The sequence below is a fragment of the Denticeps clupeoides genome, chromosome 9 (assembly GCF_900700375.1).
Source record: "Denticeps clupeoides chromosome 9, fDenClu1.1, whole genome shotgun sequence".
NCBI lineage: Eukaryota > Metazoa > Chordata > Actinopteri > Clupeiformes > Denticipitidae > Denticeps > Denticeps clupeoides.
Genome location: NC_041715.1, coordinates 4,355,738 through 4,371,547, shown reverse-complemented (window position 1 = coordinate 4,371,547; position 15,810 = coordinate 4,355,738). Strand labels below are relative to the sequence as shown.

General features: G+C 41.8%; 1 protein-coding gene across 2 annotated transcripts in view; it reads left to right on the top strand.

The window, feature by feature from the left end:
- The first annotated feature begins 4,993 nt into the window (after positions 1–4,993).
- The window catches only part of xirp2b (xin actin binding repeat containing 2b), a 42,967-nt gene continuing 32,150 nt past the window's right edge, over positions 4,994–15,810 (top strand). For both annotated transcript variants that reach the window (XM_028991191.1, XM_028991190.1), the window contains exon 1: positions 4,994–5,062. The gene's annotated coding sequence lies outside the window, so the exon portion shown is untranslated. The remainder of the gene's footprint in view (positions 5,063–15,810) is intronic.

Here is a 15,810-nt window from a genome sequence, read left to right as displayed (position 1 = left end):
CAAACCATCTCGACTGGGTTCAGGTCCGGTGACTGTGGAGGCCAGGTCTCCACTTTTTGTTGAGTACATAACTCCACATTCATAGTTTTGATGCCTTCAGTGAGAATCTACCAACGTAAATGGTCATGAAAATAAAGAAAACACATTGAATGAGAAGGTGTGTCCAAACTTTTGGCCTGTACTGTATACTGTATAACATTGACAGAATAATTTTCTTGATTTTTATGAAACAATGGCATGATGCGTATAGAGAAGGAGACCCTGTTCTACTCGTGCTTTTAGATCCATCATTCATTGCTTTACAGAGTCTGGACAGAACATCTCGACATGTCAACGTTATTACCACGTTCACCTTTTAATCAGGATAATTTGTGTGCTTATCACTTTTAGATACTCCCTACCTGAACTATTTCAGAGTTACTGTCGGGAAGATTAGTTTCAATACTGACTAACACTTTTATGCATATAAACATGTAAACAAGATTGGCCAAAATAGTATTCACTACATATTCTGTTACATACATAAAAAGGAGTCTCTGAACATATTGCATTATTAAATACATCTGAAATGCATTATTATTTTTTTTAATTATTATTATTTGTACTTCTCCATCAATGTAAATAAATTATGATCATGAACGGACTAGAAACATGTGAAAGACCACTGACCAGCTGTATTTTCTTGTAATCTCAAGATGATTAATGAAACAAGTACCATCGATTAATCCTATGCTTAACAATCAATCAAACCTAAAAGAACAAAAACGCAGTTAAAATAATGTAACATGGAAACTTTTGTTCTTTTTTTTTTTTTTTTTTTTTGATGTGTAAGTAATGTGAGGCAGAAGACTGGCAGTTTAACACATCAGTTGTCCACTTGGCCTTTGCCCTCAAAATGTATCTTGCATCTTCACGATCTGTCTGATTACAACATAAGGAGACTGGGGTTACACTAAAGAGCAGAGACTTATATCATAGAAAGTTCCAAATATCCAACAAGAAATGACTTAATGAATCCAAATAAACTGACAATAAGCTTCATAGACTCTTTATTGCAGTGACTTTAAGGCTATTTGCTTTTACTGATAAATTGCCTTCATAAATAAAACCTTCTGGCAATATGTCACCATCTACAGGAACATGGCTGACGTCCACAGCTGCATTTTCGAAATTTGCATGAAAGGCCCTTAAAGCCAATGGACCTGTCAATTATTTTTTAGATTTATTAATATGTGATCATTATATATAAATATATTATAAGCGATTCATAAGCGATTCTCTAACCTTTGAGACTCAAGCAGCCAGTGACGTCGTTTGACGTTTATTACAGCGACATCTGGTGGCCTGGTTTAAATCTTCATGGTGAAATGTTTCTATGTTATTATGCTGACATCTAGTGGAAAATAAACCACAAAGCAAGCGCAGATCTATTACATGACGCCTCGAAGAATGCAAAGACTATTAACCTATTAAAAACCCATAATGGCAGAGGTCTACAGGACGGTAAAACAAATCTGTTCAGAGATTTGATTGGCACCAGTGTGTTCATGAGCCAGACTTGATCGGAGGATCCTTCTTTGCACCATTTACTTTCAACCCCTTTTCACAGGAATTTTTGTATAAGGAAATGGACTCGTAATCGGAAGGTTGCCGTTTCAATTCCTGAAGTGCCAACCTGCAACTGAGGTCCCCTTGATCAAGGCATCGTCCCCACACACTGCTCCCCGGGCGCCTGTCATGGCTGCCCACTGCTCACCAAGGGTGATGGTTAAAAGCAAGAAATAAGATTATTATCTAATCAGTAAACAGGGTGCTAGTAGCCTAGTGGGTCTCACTCCCACCTATGAAACACAAAGGTAACTACAAAGTCACAGGTTCAAACCCCCCTTACTACCACTGTGTGAATGGTAACCCTGAGTGTCTCCAGGGGGACTGTCCCTTTCACTAATGATTGTAAGCCGCTCTGTATAAGGACATCTGATAACATTTACATTTACAGCATTTACCAGACGTCCTTATCCAGAGCGCCGTACAATCAGTAGTTACAGGGACAGTCCACCCTGGAGACACTCAGGGTTACGTGTCTTGCTCAGGGACACAATGGTAGTAAGTGGGATTTGAACCTGGTCTTCTGGTTCATAGGCGAGTGTGTTACCCACTAGGCTACTACCACCGTGAAAAATGCATTAAATGCTAAAAAAATCAGGTTTACTCGCAACCTTTCTAGTGTAAGCTAATTGAAACGTCTGATGACTTTAATCCATTGCCATGTATAGCATTTCATAAGCTCTAAAAGTCCCACATACACTGATATAAATAATTTAAAACATTTAAATAACTAATATTAAGAAAAATCTAAGACAAGTATAATCCATAACCTTTTAAATGGATCATACTGGATCATAGAGTTGGGATGTTTTGGTATCAAATGGCCCTTGCACATTGTAGTGCTAACAAATATGGCTGATCATGAGTACATTGCTCTGAACGTTTTTATTTCTAGATGAGGGAACACATGGTATGAACTCTCTGTGAGTTCTGTTAGAAGGCCTTGCGTGGAGATGTGGAGTGGGCTCGGCAGGTTTTAAGTGGGCAACTTAATTACATACTACCGCTTTACCGATCACAAAAAAAAGGAACCGTTCATTGCAGAGAAAAGTGCCACTTAGAGCAGCGATGTCACCTTCATTTTTTGCACCAATTTTTTTTTCAGGCAACATGAACACAAAAGCACCTATTATGCAAATTCTGTGGCATTTAAGTCATTTCAGTAGACAAACAGAGAGTGTACAAAACAAAACAAAGTTCGCGTCGCAATCACTCATTTTCATTTCACCTGCTATCCTGATGAATTTGCTAATTTAATTGGGACATAATCACCAAATAACCGGACATTTAAATTCCCTGATCTGTTCTGGCTCAGCCTAATTTCAGAAACAACACAATCATCAGCTGATCCTGAGCATGGTTTTACTGTAAATGATGATTCTGGGTCAGTGGTTTGGGCCTAGTGGTTAAAGAAGCGGCCCTGCAATCGGAAGGTTGCCGGTTCGAATCCCGATCCGCCGAGGTGCCACTGAGCGAAGCACCATCCCCACACACTGCTCCGCGATGCTATTGTTCAACAATGGAAGCGTGCAGAATGATTTGACCAGATTTAGCATTCATTGGACTGTTCATCTGCTCCTCATCATTAATGCTCAAAAGAGACTGTCAGTTAAATTTCAGCGACATATGATAAGGGCAAATCACATTAATTCACGACACATCTCACAGCATGTCACACACGTCACAGTATTTCTGTCAGATTTCATTCTGAAGCCAAGTGGTGTGGATTTGAATTGAAAAAAAATACAATAAAGGCTCCCGTGTCTGTCGCTCAACGTGTTGGTTCAAAGCACGTCTTCCATGTATTCTTTATTTATTAATTATTGATGTGCCTTATGTAAACATGACCTAAAAACGATGTTCTGCTCTGGCTCTCTGTGTGTGTTTGAAAAGCCTTGTGATTCGGGATTTGCAGCATTTATGCAAATGCCTTGAGTAAGGAATTGCATTTTCCTTGCCGTGGGTAAACTGTGATGATGAAAATGGGAGCAAACCAAACATGATGATGTCAGTCAGAGGTCGCAAAGCCCTGTCACCTGCAAGAGTCTGTCAAGCAGGCAATGACATGAGGCACCACAGCACTGAAAAGTGAGGTTTTATCTTGATGCCGCTTGACTTGAAGAATGGTGCAGTTTCTGCCCAGCATGGGATCACCACGAAACGTTTAATTTACAAATTTGCATAAATATTTAGTAAACGCAGTTTTATTTGTATGTGGATTTTGAATGACAGATGGGTTTTTAACGTACGTCCTATACAAAAATCTGAAATACTAAATGCTGTGTTTCCAAGATTAAAAGTTGCACAGAGCCATATTACAACAGACAAAATTTAGATGTGCAGAGCAAACTGAATTGACAATAATGCCATCTATGATTACTTAACACATAAAATTACTTTCATAAAGCCATTTCGGTTGGACACTGGCCCTTAAGCCCACAGCATGAATGCAATGAAATGTAATTCTATTGTATTTATGGAAGTTATCATTTTGTGTATGCTTCGTGATGTGGATAATCTCCCTGTGTATGACTGTTATTACAGGTTTGCAGGTGTTTATACAGGTTTTAATGGTACAACTGGTATAGTCTGTGCTAACAGCCTCCTCCTCTATAAGCCTGAACGCTCCAATTCAATCCAACGGTGCTCCAGCAAAGTATTAGTTGTGCAGACTTTTGCAGGCAGCTTATTGTTTTTTTTTTTTATAAAATTGTACAGGTTACAAGTCAATAATTGACTATGGTCAAAAAAATTTTACAAAGTGTGTACACTTTTTATATCTATATTGCATACATGACGCAGAAAAATGATCACTGTCCTAATCCATCATGTTGTAGGGCGAATCTTTTTTTTTATGACCAGCCGTGTGAGGATCCCGTACCCCCTTCCATAAAAGTAGATGGAAAAGTTAAATTTGTCCCTCTGATGTGGCAGGCAGGGGAAAGCCTTGAATGCCCGTCATCAATAGTGTAACATGAGCGGTCCTGAGAGGGAGCGTTGAGTTACTCTCGTTCTACTGACCCGCACTAAATTATACATCCCTTTTCCTGAAGGCTATCGAGTGTCCCTGTGTCACCACCTCTACAGCAAGCAGAACCGGATACTGAAATAGACTTTTTCCCCCCTTCAGGGCTTTACTTCGTCGTAGATCGGGCCGTTTTTTGTCCCTCATCACCTTGACGTTCTTCAGCAGCAGCAACACAGTAGTCACCTACAACACAAGCTGGCCCCGGTTTCCCCGGCGAGGTGATGGCATCTCTGCGTCTTCTTTTTTAAATCCGCGAAGGAAATTCAATCAGGAAATGTACCTCTGTGTTGTGGTAGGATACAAGACCTCCTTTTACTTTCCTTGAGCTCAGCTCAGCCTACTGCCTCAGTGAGTGGAGGCCGGACAGGGCCGAGCAGGAGGAGCAGGAGGTCATCCTACACGATCATGCTCCCAGGCGGCCGGACGGTGAGTATAGGCGTCTGGGCTTTTTAGTAGAATTAGAATTTCTTTCAAGTGAGATGCTATGTATTTCTGTAAAGAATAGGAGAGTAACAGTATGCAAAAACCCTGATTCAATACATATCACAGTTTTGTAGTTCGCTCCAGCGTAGTTCAGTACAGCGGTGTTAAAAGATACGAAACATAAAAAGCTTCTTTCTCTTTGTTATTAAACAGCAATTTACTTGAACAAATTATTGCTCTTTAAATATGGCGGCAACCTACTCACAAAAAAGTTAAATCAAGGTGAATATTATCTTGGTTATGGCATTTTTGTTTTCATAAAAGTGGATGTGGCTTGTGTGTGACCGACAATGCGTTTTGAAGTGTCGAGCTTTGGACATAATTGAAGACATTTCTGTGATCCAAATCACTCAGGAAGTACAACACGGCTTAGGGAAGAGATGCCGTTTGATTATGGTAGATTTTTGCATTCTGGATCAGTGTGACAAGCAGGGCCATGGGGCAAATCCAAGGCCATCTTCCAAAAAAGCAGTACTATCTTCACGGGAATCCTGAAAGATCATCCTGTCTTTCATGCTTCTTTGTAACACTCATGCCTTTAAATCTGGTTTCACATTACATCAATCATGCATTCACTGCATATTCTTCACACAACTGTGTGTATCGTTCCAATTTAAGATCTTACATGCTGGAATAGTGGTAACATTGTGAATCTAGATGCTGTGTTGAATATTATGTACACTTTTGCCAGCAAACCATGGAAATATCCTATAATTGTTCAGAACATTATTTTAGCAACATACTAATGTCTTGTAATTTATCATTTGAGAACATTTAAATAAAGACTGTGCATGATTTCTTGTTTCTTCATTAAGTGTACCAGGAACACATGTCTAGAATAATAGAAGGCAATATAACATCCAAAGGCCCTTATAAATGACCCTGATAATCAAGGTAACGTATTTCCTCACCATTGGACAGCACCATCTAATGGTGCTTCCATATATGACACTGAATACTGCAACTTTTTTTTTTTTTTGCCTTGGCAGCGTTGATAAGATGACAGCAGATAATTTCACTGCCAAATTTTACCCCCATCCTAATGATATCTGGGGACGAAGCCCTTTTTATTGAAGCGGGGATTCAGAATGGAATGGCCGCCCGATCTTGTTACATTGTTCTGTAATCCTGCCAGTATCTGACCTAATGAAAGGCGACAGCAGGAGAACAGGAGGCAGTAATTACAATTAAAGAAACATTAACAGCATGTTGCATGAAAGATTTATTTAAAAGCGATATGAGCACCAGTCAGGTACGGGCTTGCCTCTGCAAGGGGCGTCATCTGAAACATCAATTTATTGAATGAAATGAACTGTCCTCAGAAGAATTAGGGGCGGAAAAGGAGGTTAAGTGAATGTGTGTCTGAGGACGGTAGGAAGGTTCTATGAAGATGTGCTTCTGGTTTCATTTCATAAGATCCATAAGGTTTTAATTCGATTTCTTTGATGTTCTAGGCATTAGCAGTAACGCAGTGCTGGGTGTTTGCAGTATGAAAATCCCCTGATCTGATGGAGTCAGATTTCCCTTAGCCCTTTTCATCAGGTTGCTTATCAGATTTTGCTCAGATTATAAACACCTCTTCTTCACTTGGAAGGAAGCTTTATATGGGTTGTGCTTGTTTGTGCCTAAATGTATTTATAATGGAGCCCATATACTCATATCTAAAGCTTAATAACACTTTATAACGTGTTGTGTTCAGGAAGTGTTCATGGTTGTCATGAATTGGCCAATCAGATTTCTCAAGTAAAAGTGCTAAAAATCTATGTGCATGTTCTTTCTGATAGGGGGCGTGGTCCTGAGACTTCGGGTTTGAGATGTCCGCTGATGTCCTGTGAACAAATGAACAGAAGAAAGGGACAAAGAACCTTGTGTTGCCAGGTTGGGGGGGTTCAATAATATATTCCCAGAAACATTGCTTTCTAATAAAATATGGATGGGTAGTTAGTTAATATAGATAACTAGCAAGCAGTCACTACTTGATTGTCTCTGTGCATTTCTGTAAACCAGGAAGACATTTGCTAATGTTAAAAGGCTTCAAAAATAAATCATAACTAAAATGCAGATGCAAAATACTCAAGAATTATCCCAGAATAACTTGATTCCTTAGTCAATGAGCAATCAGAACATTTCAGAATTTATTTATGTCTTTCGAATTGTGAGCGTGCAACTCCACTGTCCCATCATGGCTGCCGGTGTGCGATCCACACCTTCCTCAAGTCGTCCCCTAAATCCCTCTTTTGCCACAGCAATTTGTCTTTTCTGCTCTGCTCAGAGGGTGAGATAAAAGGAATGTTGGGGGGGAGGGGGGTCACGTTTGGTCGGCCATCTTTAATTAGCCCTGAATCGCGTACATCTGGCCGTGGAGGAGTTAGACTTGTCTCGAGCTGTCCAGCTCCTGAACAACCCGGGATTAAGGGCGGTCGTAACAGCCATCCTAATTATGAAGGAAAGGCGCAGCCGTATCTGTCTCCGCTCACCGCCATCAGGCGCTCACCCTCGGCGCGGCCGTGGAAGAAAGCGCTATTGTAAAAGGCCTCGGATTCGGACAGGTTCAATTTTTTCCCCATTACTGAGCGGAAGCTTATACAAAAACGGTGCAAGTGCCTTCATTTCCGAACTTTCCAGGGTCTTAAGCGCTGCGGTAATTTAAAATTGCCTAACGGCGACCCTTCCCTTGCCGTTCGCTTATTAATGGCCTTTTAATGAAAAGTTTTCTCCAAGCCCACGGCCTCATGCTGAATCGCAGCATCCGAGCTGAAAGACGTTTCCTCGTGTAATTACTGACGAGTTGTAATGAAGGAACTCCCCGAACGGCAAGCTACAGGACAGGCGACGATGGCACGACCTTAATGATGGCACGTTTCCATTTTTTCCCTCTAGTGACTCTGCGATTGGCTGCGTGGGAGTAGCCGAATGTCTGCATTGTACTGAAATTTTGACATTCTACTTTTAAAGATAATCTGATATGCCTCACTAGGTTACATTTTTTTTGGAGATCCTGTGCATGCATGAAAGGCGTGGACGACGCAGAAAAGGAGAGGCAGGCCTGTCATTGCCCGTGCGCATTGCTCGAGACCAGCAAAGGTATTTTTACGTTATTTATCAGACGCCCTTATCCAGATCGACTTAGAAAAAGGAGTGACAGGGACAGTCCCTCCCTGGAGACACTCGGGGTTAAATGTCTTTCTCACTGACACAATTGTAGTAAGTGGTGTTTGAACCTGTGACTCTGGCGAGTGTCTTAACCACTAGGCCACGACCACCTAAAGTGCATAAATGTGTATCATGCACATTGTCTCCCTTTAATGACATATGGAATCCGATTTGTCTGTTCATGTCTGGAGTTGCATTTGCGCAGATCCGAATTATTTGAATCTGGCCTGAATCTGAAAAATTCAAGGCCGCCAAAGCCTTAATAGAGTCGGTGTGTCCAGACTTTTTGACTGGCGCTGGTGGTAAAAACCCATTGAGACATACTTCATCGTTTTTGGGCTATACATTTATTTTTGATACTGCTCATTTGATTTTTTTTTTTGGTCATTTTCTTCAAACCTGCCACTGCCTGAAAGGATAGATCTGTACAAGGAGCACCTTGAAAACCAGAAATTGCCTGACAGCAAGGCTCTAACCACGGACAGGTGTGGCTGGTTAGATGTCCACGGTTAGAGCCCTGTTATGAGGAACTTTTTGCCACCAGACGGTGCGGGCTGCATTAATGTGGACGTTTCCCTTACCTTTGTGTTTTTTTGGGGTTATTGTCCCTGGCCTTGTGCCCCACGCCTGCAGCTTTCTTTTGGTTTGTTTTCCTTTGTTTTTGGCCCTCGTGCCATTTGGTTTGTGTTTTTGAATAAATCCCTTTGTTCAGTATGTCCCGTCTCTGCGCTTCCGTCCTCCGTCAGCACGTGGTCGTGACAGAAATCTCAATGTTTTTGGTTTTACTGACAACTTGTCTGTAAATCTGAGCACAGCATACGCCCAGAATCAGTGGTGCAGATTGGTGGCATGGAGTGTTTTTTCCTCCTTCAGCAGATGGACGGTTCTTGCCGGCACATTTCCGTGTATCGATGGTCTGAGTAGCGCAGCAGTAAAGAGGGCGTTAGTGAGAACAGGTGCTGTTGTCAGACCTGAAATGAAAAAGGCGTGCAACAAAGAGGAGAAACAGCCTCTGTTTCAGCATCCTATGTGCTGAGGAGGTTCTCAAGCTCATGGAAAAACAGGGGCCAAGAACTGATGTTGCATGTCATACAGTGGCATCACACAGCAAAATCTTGGTCCAGAAAATGTAAATCCAGAAAGCAAGATGACAAGAGCAAACAAGAAGTCTCGCTTCATCAGTAAAGTCCCCAACTTTTACCTTGTTTGCTATATACATAGCTCTATAACATACAAATTATGCCTCCATAATGTACAAAATACATAGCATGTACATATTTAATAAATGCGGTAAGAAATCCAGTATCTTAAATTCTAATATATAATTATAATAATAATCAAAGACAAATTATTCAAAAAAGGCCAACTAGTGATAAGAATTATTTTAAGGCAGCAAGTTTTTGAGTTGCTCCGGTACACTGACATCCTCTACTGCAAGTCAAATTTGGAGCAGTTTCTCCCTACTCCACTATTCAGACAGTGTCGTACGGGTTCAGAGCGGAGCAGGTCAAGCGAGTAGGATGGATCTGTATCATGCAGCAATAACTTTCAGGGTGTTCAGTTTCTGCCCAAGTCTTTAATCCACAGAGGGTCATAGTGCACCAGATTGGATGCGAGGGTTGCATGTTGCTCAGCATGTTCAATGCCTAGGGTGCACATTAGAAGATTGTTACACCCTCATAAATAACTTATGGCCATTCACACCGAGATGCACTAAAATATAAGAATAAGATCATATGAATGCATAACGGTATTTGGTCTGATTTCAGACAATTCCTCGTTTCCTCAGCTCACTTCCCCACTGAAAAAGCAACAGGATTGAAGGTGTAATGGCCACAAGGTGGCAGTATAGCGTCTGCCTGGCCATCACAGTGGATTTATTGGCATTAGTGACATTCCACACTCGCCTTTGGCAGAGGAGAGCTAAGTCAAATAAAATTACTGTTGCTTGTGATGAAAGATGCCTGTTATTAAGTTAATTGATTAAATAATCATGCAAGAATTGTCTCGAAAACATTGCACCTTTGGAATTGACGTCATGCCATGAAAAAGAGACAAACTGAAACCTCAGAGGGTGATTGGTGGACTTTTTAAGGGACCAAGGGAGCATTCTGGGTAAAAGCCGTATGGTCCAATCACTCTTACATCTGTCACACAGCCCAGACAGCCCAACACACCGACAACCGCACATCGTCTGCTGTCACGCGTCAGGCTTGCATTTATTCATCAGGAACAGGGGGGTCTGGCTGGAGGGATGGGGGGTAATGAGTAGTTCCGGCTGCCAACACAGCATGGTACAAACTGCGCTGCCCCCCGCCAGAGAGACGAAATTGTCAAGACGTTTCACCACCCGGCTCGAGGACGTAGCTAAAAAAAAACACACAAGCCGAGTGGCGGTTTAGGCCAAAAAAGTTCAATCTGACAAGCTATTCACACATGGCTTTTAATGACTTTAATAAATGAGTCAGTAAGAACGCTTGGGTTGTTTTATATTCTGCATCTGTACCTTTAATCACTTATCAATTACCTCAAAGATAATTGTCTCACTTTCAACGATAGATTTCCAGCAACAGACGTCACAGACTCTCTGTAGATTTCTGGCCGACGCAGGTGTGCCTCAAGGCCGACTCGGAAATCCATGCACCATCATGCAGTCGCCTGATATCCGCTGGATTCCGTATCCCTGAACACGGAGTACATGTCAACACAAAACCCACTCTCCAGATGCATTGCATTACAAAGAGTCTGACACAACAGGACTGTGACACACACACACACACATATGCAGCTTTGATTGTGCAGCAAAGTCAGAAATGACTGTATTTGTACATGGAGGGGTGCAATACAACTTTTTGACTTTGTTGTTTGCAAACCGGGAGCCACATGCAGATCTTCAGTGGAAGTGCGCAGGCTTTTTTCCCCCCCTGTCCTGTGGCTGCTCTTTTGTCACTTGAGACAGTTATATTTAGAGTATTTTTCTGAGACTCTGTTGAGGCTGAGCATTCTGAGATTGGGTGACAGATGTGACAGGACCAGTGGGGGCTAAATATACGTGCTGTTGCCATGAATGCTCGGGGTTATGCTTGCCGTGCGCCGCTGTCCCAGGCTGCAACAACAGCAATTCACACATCAGGTGTTTATAGACACACTGTTGGTTGTGGTGTAGTGGTGTAACCAAGAGTCTCTGTGACCTAGAGTCTCGGGTTCGATCCCCACTTACTGACATTGTGTCGCTGAGCAAGACACTTGAGCACAGAATCTCTCCAGGGGGTCTGTCCCTGTAACTAAAATATCATCTCATCTCTAAGTTTAGCATCTGCTAAATGAAAATAGCATGTAATGCTCTTCTTATTAGTAAATCATACTATGTTGACCCAATTTGTAGAAAACTTCTTGTTTGCATACTGAAAAGTACTTTATTTCACATTTCATGGAGATGAGGTAAGGTAGGACTTTTTTTTTTTAAACATAATTTAAATGAACTCATTAATTTTCTTAATTAGTTTTCTTAATTTATTTAAATTAAGTTGCATGGATGTGCTTTTCATTTATGCAACATAGTTTTCCAAACGGTGTAATTTTTTTTTTAACCAATCTGGCAACACAGTGGCCTTCTCACTTTCACTATATTGTAACTGGTGCTGTGTGTCTGTATTCCCTTTAATGCATGGACCCTGAATGACAGATGAGGCCACTATTTCAGGCGTATTTTTTGAAAAGAAACCAAAAAATGCTCTCATGGTTGACCAATACGTTAATATTATGTAGCACAGTCCTGCCAGGCTGCAAGAAAGACCGCGCTTTATCCTCAGTTCTGCCTTTTCATCTCATCTCATTTCATCTCAGCCAGCTTTCAGCTTTCAGGCAACATTTTAAAAGCAAGTTTGCAGTGGTTGGCAGCCCCTTGAAGCTCTTCGTGACAGTGCTGGCATTCTGTGCAGGCCTACACGAGAGACGCATGCAGCCATGCAAGGTTCTGCATGGTAAAGGTGGAGAAGATAAACACGCCAGAGATCATGAGATTAGAAGGCAAGAAAGATTAAAAGGAACACAACCCTGAAAACAACTTGGGAGTAATTTGAATTATGAATTGAATTATTTAGCAGTGACTTCATTTCTATTGCATGACAGAGCGTGCTGCTGTTGAACTGCTGCTACAACCTGAGAAATTCATATTCACCCACATGATAGACTTTATAATACTACTGATTAAATGATTCTGCATAGTACATTTTATAGCCCCAGGCTTGAATTATAATTCATAAATAAATAAAAAACACAATAATGAATAACGAAGAACAAACAATTGAATAAAAGACAGTAAATACACTTGAGGGGTAAAATAAATTTATATTTTAAAAGCCGCCGCCGCGTGCGCTGTGTTTTTCTTTAAAAGCCTTTCTACTCGGCCGAGTGTTTGAAATTGGCAGGGAGGCGAAGTGAGGGGAAGAGAAAGCTTTTCTCCACAGAAAGTTCCACGGCAAAATGTTGCAAAAAGTAAGCGGCTCATTATTTTATGGTGCCCTCGGTTGTGTGAGTGATGGACAGCCGGGGTGAGCGGGTGGGCAGCCGAGGAGCGATGGCTGATTTGGGCTCCAGCAGGACACAGTCGATGGCAGGAGAGGCGCATCTGACAGGCCAATATCTGAAGAATTCCCAGCAGATGTCCGGTCCACATCGGATGGGCCTTTAAAATTGTCGCAGTTTTGTAAACCAATCGTAATGCACTTTGACTCAGAGGCCTTTAATTGAACAGTGATGGCTCGGTACAGTTCCTCTGGTATATCGAACGAGGCATTTTAATCCTTCAGCGGAGAACATCGAGCACATTTGAATTTCTAAAGGCTGAAAAAATACACATATACATCCATCCCAGCGATTGGCAAGAGATCTGATTAAGGTTACCCAGGCGCTTCTGCACGGGACCCTGCGGCTGGTGGCTTCCAGTGATTCAGCTCTCCACTTTCCCAGAAAGCGATGATGTGACGGTGGTGGAGACTCTCCCTGGTCTGAATTAAACATCCTGTCTCTTATACATAATTCCAAACCTTCCCGGTCGGCGTGTCGGGGTGAATTCAAACCAGTCATTGCTCACCTGTCAGCCCAGGGTGGCCCCGCTCTGCCACTAAGTCTAATGAGAATCCATTTGAAAATCCATTTCTTTATTTTATTTTTCTTCATCATCCTGCATGTTTTCTGGCAACATGCACCCGTCTCCCCCCCCCCGGCAATTATACGAAGGCTCTAGAAATGACGCACAATGACCTTCCTGCGGAGGCCCGAACAAAAGAACTGGTCGAAGTGCAACAAACACAGGCCCCCCTGCAATCCCACAAACACTCATTACCATACATAACAATGCCACGCTGTCATCCGTCGCCGTCATTTTTCATGTCTGAGCATTCTGGAGGCGCTTTTGTGTCACACGTCCCTCATTAGAGGATTCCGCCTCGGGAAGCCGCTGCAGAATCGACTTGTTTTGCTGCCGTGACTATTACACAGATGAACGCCATGCGACTCTCTGCACGGTAAACCGGACGTGGAAATAGTACGTGCGGCAGGCGAGAACGGGGCTGAAGGTCATTGCGGGAACATGCGTCGGGCGGGCATTAACAGGGCAGGGAGACGATCACGACGCAAGGCGGTCAGACATCTTACTAAACACCTACAGACGCAGCCGAGAGTGAGTGACCCGTTTTAGGGAGTTTTAGGGAGGTGGAGAGCGCAGTTATAATAGTTTTGGATTTTTCATTTGTTTTAGTTTTTATTTCGTTTAGATTTTTTTTTTTTTTCAAATTCAGTTAGTTTTAATTTGTTTTTAGAGGCAGATTTACTAGTTTTTATTAGTTTTGATATTTTGAAATTGCTTAGTTTTAGTTTAGTTTTTATTAGTTACAGTGTTAGTTTTAGTTTTTTTTTTTTTGTAAATTAGGATATTTGTCAGGTGCATGAATCAAAATCACCAAAATAGCCTTATCCATCTTAGCTCCGATAAGGTTATTGACTCTTGCAGCTCCGGGTGTTTTGAATTTTGGTTCGAGTGACGTGGTGAACTTTTTGAAGGTAATCGAGTCACACAGTCATGTAAACGATCCAGTCTTAATAAACATATTTACCAATGCTTCTTCTCATTTGTGTTGTTCCTGCGTATTTACTAGCCAGCAGCTACTTGGTCCATTATGGATGCTGTAGTACCACGTTCCTTTCCCATGTTACCTGGCCTGGCTACCGCTTCTCTTTCGGTGGAGGGCAGGCGAGAGGCTGGCTTGTTCAGGTACTCTTAGTTCGCCTTTTTGTGTGAGCTTTTCAAATGGACTTTCAGATTCGTGGGGTTTTTCCCCTTGAGAAGTATTCCACATATTGTATCACCTGCTTCTACAACAAGGCACTTACTTTTATTTTTGCCACTGTAATAATCAAAGAAATCCCAAATAGGACTTTCTTCCGACTTTCGCTGCAGCCATCACGCTAGCCGGCGACGTCACGGACAGACTATGGACACGTGACGTCACAGACCACGTGTTGCCATAATGGTCAAAAACCTGGCTTAAAACTGGTAGCGTGAAGTAAATAGATTTTAATTCAACCCAAAAGGCTTATTACAAAGATGAAAACGAAGGACGTTTTTGCTATAATATTAGTTCGTTTAAGTTCGTTTTGTATACACACAAAACAGTTTCAGTTAGTTTTCGTTTTTTTTTTAACTCTTTATTTCAGTTAACGAAAATGCTTTTTCAATTCTAGTTTTAGTTTTATCGTTCGTTATAATAACCTTGGTGGAGAGCGCTCGGCCTGGCTCGCACTGTTGGGGGTCCCCAAGAGCGACAGAACTGTCAAGACATCTTGATTTAAAGAAATAAAACAAGTGGTAAAACACAATAAAACTTGATTTTATTAGATTCTTATGGTTTCATGGCTCACCAATACTACTAGTTTTAAACCTATTCCTGGCTTGCAGGTTAGACATAAAACCCCAGGAGAGGTTGCAGTTATCGCAAGAGTAACAAATTTGAGGGTTGAGCGAGTGTTGAGTGAATAGAAGAACACAAATAGAAATACATCAGATTGTAACTAGCCAATAAACATAAAAATACATTTAAACGGTTAGATGCCACATCATGAGAGTATGAGACCATATGGAACACATAAGGAAAGACTTACAGGTCACAAACCCACTCATAATCATACAAACAGGTAGTCACAGACGAGGTTCCAGGGAGGACGAAGGTTGGCATGGCGTTCAAGCTGCCAGTCTGTCCTGCACATACTCTGAGCTGGTTTTAAATGGATCGACCGGGTTTGGTTTTCTCATTGGAAATTTTCTGCTGTGCTCCCTATTTCACTGCCATGCAACATGCATGGAGGGGAGCTTAATGGGAATCATTTGGGGTTCTGATGGTAGTACAATGGTTTATGCATTACAAATCTGTAAGTCAAATTTAAGGCCGACTCAACCCTTTTTCGTCATGTCCGCTCAGAGCTGGCTGAAGGTATAGGCAAACTAAGTGGCCGCTTAGGGCCCCAATACCACCAGGTGG